Raw genomic sequence first — 8,365 nt, 5'->3', positions numbered from 1 at the left:
ATAAATGCTAATATTACTTATATATTATATCAATTACAAGTATAATAAAAAAATATAATAATAAAATATGATATTTTTCGACCTTGATAAATTTCAAGATATTATTTCTCAATATTTGTATCTATTTGCATTAACTATATTTCTTAGAAATTGTTACTTAAAAAAAAGAAAAAAAATACTGTAGACCGTTTTTTTCTGTTAATTGCCTTTTGTAATTTATTTTAGTTTTTATTTACTATTTTCTTTGTTTAAATTTTACCAGTGTAAAGTTTCAGGCGGTTCTTTTTGCCCCAACCACATGTAAGCTTGAATCTAACGTAAAAATAACAATACAATTTATAAAACAATTAAATAACGTATACTTAAAAATTATATTGAAGTATCGTTAACTAAACAACAGTGCTCAAAACGAAAAAAAAATAAAAATCACTTCCAATAAAATTTGACAACGTAGCCGTTTTTTTTGTGATATCGAGGTCGTCTGATTTAAGGCTATGGATGGTTATGGTTATGGTTATCTTTTGTCCTTTACTTTAAAATAGTATCGTTAAAAATAAACCATTTCTTACTTGTTCTTGAGATAATGGTGCTGAACCTTTAAGACCCTATTAGAATGAAAACTTAAATCTATGCCATATGTCAATAACAAGATTATTATTAAAATAATAGTGATTGCAACCATTTTTCTACATGATCCTTTCCTTTTAAATCTTGACTTCCATGCATTGTTAATTTCACACAGTATTCTATTCACCATTCATCACTTTTATTGAATCCATTAAACCATACTGATATTTTTAGATTTCCATATTCAGCAAAGTTAAGCTTTGTGTTGCCAGAAAGAAAACTGCAATAATTTACGATTTGAGAGAATTTACTGCATGCAGATAAAGGATTCGTTTTGCACGTTTTTTTAGGTTTATGTACATTTTTGTAAGTTCAAATCCTTGTAAACGTGGTCAAGGATAGGATCATAAAAATATGTTGAGGGGAGTTTTATCTTCTAAATAAGATTTATTTGTTATACGGGTTTGAAAAGATATATTTGCAGTGCGAGATGGAGAAGGTGTTGGAAGATTACACATCCTTGTATATATTTTGCTTCGAGTAATCTGAAAGCGTTTATAAGATAAATAGATAAATAACTGACTACTTATTAGTTATTTTCATACTTTTTTATTCATAGAGAAAATTGCAAACCATGTTACTTTTGTTACTGCAAAATTTATGTCAAAAATTTGTTTAGCCTCTTACGATATATCTCAATATTGAAGGAAATTTTAACGTTGCAAAAAACAATATCGTGTTTTCTACACACACACACACACACACACACACACACACACACATATATATATATATATATATATATATAAATAAGTCGGGTTTTCCTTCCTGACGATATTACCCCAGAACGCACAAACTGATTTCGACAATTTTGCATTCGTTGGAAAGGTCTCGGGCTCCGCAAGGTTTATAGATAAGAAAATTAGTGGTGCATGGCATCGTGCTTAATGGCAAATTGCTGGAACTTCACGCACCGTAATTAAAAATTCGAGTAATGACATTAGTGAGAATTATCAGAATTATGTTTGGTTAAGTCAACGAGTAATTCTTGCCGCAAAGAATAATGATGTACTCGCACTGAATTTTACCATCCAATCAAAAATTGCTGGCGATTTGGTGACATACCAATGATTCTGACTGGTCTTCCGTTTGACTTCAAACGATTGCAATTTCCAGTTCACCTTGTGTTTGCAATAACAAGTCGCAAGGCCAATCGCTTAGTGTATATATATATATATATATATATATATATATATATATATTTTAATTAGATTATTTAGAAAATCATTGTTTTTCACATGGGCAGTTATACGTTGCCTGTTCACGAGTTGCAAAACCATCCGCTTTGTTTGTGTTAACGTCAGACCAAAAAACAAAAAATGTGGTTTACCAAAGAGCACTTCAATGAAACGGATCATTTGCGTATTCACTTTCATTTACTTAGAGAAGTTCAACTAAAAGACACTTCTTTTTGTGCACTTTGAAATAAATTCATTACTGTTGTGCAATAAATTCAAATTTTTCTTTTTCAAATATAAAACAAACAAAAAATTTCTTCATCTTTCTCACGAAACCATCTGGTGGCGAAACGGAGTTCGTCGAGTTTGCTAGTTTGTTTATAAAAATAACAAAAATCTTCTCTAGTTAACGATCACAAGTCTGTCCTCCATTTTTAAAGGAATTCCATTATCTTTTACTTTGACATCTCAATTAGCTTTCTGTTTTGCTACACGACCGTGAAATAAAATAAAATCTTGTCTTCATTAACTATTTTACTGATAAGTTAATACATTGCATTAAAAATACCATCAGAAGAACATTCACAAGAGCAAGGTCATCCAGTACAAGAATGATATACAAGCAGACTATAAAAAGATCTTCAGCTTTTATTTATTATATATTGCTCTTGATAAGTTTATATCTGCAATTGTAGAACATCTACGCGAGTTATCTAAAGTTTATTATCATTATGTCTTGTAAATTATTTATGTACATAGACGAATGTATTAATGCAATCTAGAGTTCTTATATAATATATAATAGAACTGAAGAAATGCTCTTCTGATATATTATTTAACAGTCAAGGAGTCAAGACTGTTAATCGTTTCTCAATAAGATAAATATTGCCCTGATATTGGTATTAAAATTGACGAATGGGTTTGCAATAATTGAAAAACTATTTAAACTAAATATTTTTCAAATCAATATGACTGTTCTTCAAAATAGATAAAAAGAGCTGAAAAATAAATAAAAAAAACATATGTACTTTTCAGATTCAAAGTCGTTGGTACTCTTATATAAAAGAAGTATAATGTTAGTACTAAACAAACATTTTTTGTCTATAAGGATACTTGACTTACGACTTCAACTCACATTTTATTAGTTTGTTTTCTTATTTAGATAATTTCTCTTCTACTGAAATATTGTCTACCTATATCAAACACGTTGACTTACTCACCTGTTCTTCGATTTTGTGCACCAGGCAGGTGTTACATGTGTCTTCGGCATGTCCCTTATAAGAAAAAAGTTTATTTAATAAAGCAGGATGTGGGTACAACGTGTGCATAAAATTTGGTTGTTTAAATTTTAATTCTGGGTTTGTGGCCCTGTGGTTAGAGGATTTTCAACTACAAGGTTCGAGTTTCTATTTCTGGTTTTCACTTTATCTTATAGATCTTATTAAGTAAAAATAGCTAAGTAAAAATTCAATAAGGTTCGCAAAATGGCACAATCCATGTTAGTTTTTTTGTTAAATAAAACGAGTAAAAAAATAAGAACCTAAAAATGATATCAAATTTGCTAATGCATTTTACTCACGACCGGTTTAAATAATATATTCAGTTTAAGTTTTTATTTTTTTATTGTGTATTTAGTATGAGACAAACAAATATTGTACTTGTTTTGCAATCCTGATTAAATGCTTAAACTTTTAGTGGAACTTGCAAAGGCACTTTAGTCCATTTGTTTTAGAAGAGGAACTCTCAATGTCCAATTTTGAAAGTTTCAAATTATAGTTTAACAAATACTTTTAAATCTAGAAAACTTGAGGCAGCTGAGGCATGATTTATGACTACAAATGGTTCTAGAAAGTTTAATTGAACGAAAATGATAGAAATTAACCACAATAATGTAATGGCAAAATGATGTAAATCAGAAGCCAAAATAAATAAATAAAATAAAAAAACACAATAATCGAAAAATGGTCACAGTTTGACCAGAATCAAACAAACTACTATCTGACTGTACTATCAAACAAACTACCATCTATGTTCAGTACAACTCCCAGCTAATTCATCATTGTCGAAATGTGTTTTTTACTATTTTTCAAAAATTTGTAACCTGGTCTTTTTTACACCAAAGGCGAGGTAAAATGGGACGACCAGGAAGCAAATAGGTCCAATGTCTTATTTTTAATTTTAAGGGAATTCTACCAAATAATAGCTGCATTATTCAATTAATGCAAAATATAAATTTCCTGGGTACTTTTTTTACAGAGATAACACTGTATATAACCTTGATTTGGTATTTTGTCCAAAATATTCTTTAGCAGAGTTGGAATAACTATTTATTTAATTGATCTCTTGCAAAATTGCTTTTTTTTCAAGTTAATTTATTTTTTTTACCATTTTTTACAGATTTGCCAGAATAAAAGTTTAGTTGGTGCTTTTTACCCCATCAAGGTGTTAGCTTTTGTAGAGGTTATATAAAAAAAACTATCGAATCTAACTTGCAATTAATAATACATCTTATAAAACAATTAAATAAGGTATATTTAAAAAAATTATATTAAGGTCTCATAAACTAAACAACAGTGCTCATGAAGAAAAAAAACTAGCAACGAAAGAAAATCTTTTGTTATGGGTTTTCAAACATTGTCGTTTATCTCCTGATCGCGACGTCGTAAGAATCAAGGTGATGACTGGCTATACATCTTTTGTCCTCTACTTTCAAATATTGTTGTTAAAAAAAATTTCAACTCTATTTGTTTTTGAGATATCGATGGTGGGTGGAGTAGGCGTTACATATATCTTTGACATGTTTCTCATAAAAAAAGTTTATTTAATAAAGCAGGATGTGGGTATAAACTTTTATTGGTTAAGTTTTTGTTTTGGGTTTGTGGCCCTATGGTAAGAGATTTGGCTTTGCAATCACAAAGTTTCAGAATCTAGTCTCATTCTTCAGAATCTATTACTAAATGGAGATCTAATTAAGTCCTACATTATAAAATAATATTGGACAATTTTCAATTTCAAATTTTTTTCAATGGCCAAAAGAATTTTAGCTAACTAATTAGCCTTAGATTACTAACATCATAAAAGGTATTCTCATAGGAGAAGAAATGTGATGTTTAGGACACAGACTTATAGTTATAGAACAATTTTGTTATTTCAATATACTTTTCTAAAATTTAGAAGATAAGAATACATCACTGTGCATTTACTCGACACATGGTTTGTAATTTTATGTTACGTAGTTATAGAATTTATTAAAACTCTCCTTCGATAATTCAGGTTGTTGGGTTATAATATAACCCTTGTAGCTGTGGACTGTATTAAACACTGAATTGTTTGTATATTATGTATTTGTTGCAGTTCTAATTACAATCACTGATTTCTTACTAAGTTATAATGAGAGAAGATATATTTATTTTTATTGGTTATTTACATGTTGTTAAGCGGACTTTACTTTTAGAAGTGAACAACTAGTTCAATTAAAACACTCCGTTACCCCTTCTATCAGGGGTAGCAACCATTCCGTGTAAAGCTTAATAAACCTGAAGTTTTGTCACCTTCATGGCCAATATAATAAAACGAAAAGACGTCCGAACATGGGTATTGTGTAACTGATTTGTTTCCCAAGATGCATCAGACCCCAAATCTGATTACTTGACCCCATTCTGATTACCAAAAAAAAACATTTTTCACTTTTCTTAAATTTACCACGCATGTTTCCTTATTCTTGGTCCAGTTCAACTTTGCATCGACCACACAAATGTTTCTCCTCTCGCCAACTATTCCTATTTCAAAATCTGCATCCATCCACCGTTACCGCCAAGAATTCCACACAGATTGCATCTGGCTAGTGAGAAAAGTGTAAGAATTTCTTTTTACTTGTCGTTTGTAATTTACGAGATGTTATGTGTCGTACCTATATTATCTGCCCGTATCGTTTCTTTTCTTGTAAGTCCGCAAGTTGTTATCATTCAGGAACAGAACAATGGCTTTTGTGAAATTACCTACGCATCCGCCGTTTGTGTATAAGAGACAATATACAATACGAAATGCGAAGCCTACTACTTGGACTGACTGAACACAGTGGCGCACCTGAAACTAGTTATAAGTAGCATTTTGCCTGAAGGCAAGTTAAATTAACTTAATCTACAAGAATAAGGTTTTATTTGGGTAAAATATTTAACAGTTTATTCTACTTTCATAACATTTCTACTTTTGCTAAAAAATAATCAATACGATTTTCCATTGGGCGTCCAGATGAAGTTTTTAGAGGAAGGAGAGGTTTGACAAAAAATCACAAAATATCGCATAGGTGAGGGAGTACGATATCACGTGTATTTATTTTTTACCAGAATATTTTTAAAAAAATCCAAACATTTTCAATAAAAATCAAAAATTTTACAATTTTTTCTCGTAACTACAAATACAAGTGATGTTTGGTGGAGGAGGAGGGGTAATTTTGAATATCACCAAGGAGATGGGGGGGTTCAAAAATTCTTAAAAAATCGATCACGTGATTAATAGGCACCCCCTGATGTATTGCACACGAAATACTAAAAAACGAACATATGCTTTGGCAAAGATTCTGATTAGAATCGTTCAAGCTCATGGTGAAATTCTAAACTTTAATGAATTTTTATAATTTAACCCCTTAACGTAGGATTGTAATATTTTAGTATGTTATTTCAGACTACAAAATCTATCGTTACAAAAAGTTTCATCAAAATCGTTAAAAAAAGTTCAACATTTAATTACGATTTTTACCAAAACCTAAATCAACGCGATTACCAACCAATATCTTTCGAACAGTTTCTGGATTTTGAATTTTGAATATCACCAATCCAAAAAGGAGGGATCCAAAAATTCTTCAAAAATCGATCGACTCCCTCAGTATATTTTGAGTGAATCTCTTCTAACTCTATTTTAGATCATGTGTGTTTCATTTGCGCTTTCTCTCTCTCAGTACTTGAAATTAAATATTACTTCAATATGAAATCAATTTAAAATTTTAGATTTATAATCAATACATCAAAAACTTATTGATTTTGATGTATATTTGATTTAATTCGTACAATAAAAACGAAATCGATTATTTACACTACAAAACTCAAATATCTTTATCTTCTTGCATATGTTTCATAAATAACAAAGCAATACTTCACGTTTTATAATTGATTAGAACATCACAGAATGCTTTTAGTAATTTTAAATTATTTTTTTATACTAAAATGGCTATGTAAATATATTGATTACAACTAATACTTACTCGAAGTTTATTCTTGACATTTGAACTCCAATGGAACCGTTAATAGATTCAAGATTTTTTGTGAATGTGATTAAGTCGTTACATTATCATCAGACAATCATTTCAGAAATTTTTGAATCATATGTATATATATATATATATATATATATATATATATATATAAATAAGTCGGGTTTTCCTTCCTGACGATATAATTCCAGAACGCACGAACCGATTTCGACAATTTTGCATTCGTTGGAAAGGTCTCGGGCTCCGCAAAGTTTATAGCTAAGAAAATTAGTAGTGCATGGCATCGTGCCTTAATGCAAATTGCTGGAACTTCACGCACCGTAATTAAAAATTCGAGTAATGACATTAGTGAGTCTAAGTCAACGAGCAATTCTTGCCGCAAAGAATAATGATGTACACGCACTGAATTTCACCATTCAATCAAAAATTGCTGACAATTTGGTGACATACCAATGATTCCGACTGGTCTTCCGTTTGACTTCAAACGATTGCAATTTCCAGTTTGCCTTGGGTTCGCAATAACAAGTCGCAAGGCCAATCGCTTAGTGTTTGCGGGATAAATTTAGAAAATCATTGTTTTTCACATGGGCAGTTATACGTTGCCTGTTCACGAGTTGTTAAACCATTCGCTTTGTTTGTGTTAACGTCAGACCAAAAAACAAAAAAATGTGGTTTACCAAAGAGCATTTCAATGAAACGGTTAATTTGCGGATTCACTTTCTTTTACCTAGAGAAGTTCAACTGAAAAACACTTCATTTTTGTAATCAAAATAAATTCATTACTGTTGTGTAATAAAATCAAATTTTTTCTTTTCAAATATAAAACAAACAAAAAATTTCTTCATCTTTCTCAAGAAACCATCTGGTGGCGAAACGGAATTCGTCGGGTTTGATAGTATATATATATATATATATATATATATATATAATTATACTTGACATCTTAGTATGTGATTTGTATAAAGTGTGAATGTAAATTCTTTCTAAGAAAACCGAACTAAGTAGGATGAAAAAAGCTGTGAAAGTTAAATCCTTTCACTGGTATATGAATAGTATGAACAGCAAGTTTTTCAATATTTCCTGTCCCAATGTCGCTATTTCCTTCGCAAATTTGATGCAAGTTTTTAGTAGTATGTATTGAAATATTTCTGTCGTAAATCTGAACATATAATAAGTTAGTTTGAAAAAATAATAATAAAAAAGAATTATATACATAAGAATTATATTTTTAAACGCGCGCTGTTTGTCATTTCTATAGAGAAATTGTTTATCCATAATATCAATATGATAT

This window comes from Ctenocephalides felis, unplaced genomic scaffold (assembly GCF_003426905.1).
Source record: "Ctenocephalides felis isolate EL2017-DRISC unplaced genomic scaffold, ASM342690v1 CF-g0.4_SCAFFOLD_01170, whole genome shotgun sequence".
In the NCBI taxonomy this organism is placed as follows: domain Eukaryota; kingdom Metazoa; phylum Arthropoda; class Insecta; order Siphonaptera; family Pulicidae; genus Ctenocephalides; species Ctenocephalides felis.
Note: the sequence above shows the minus strand (reverse complement) of the source record.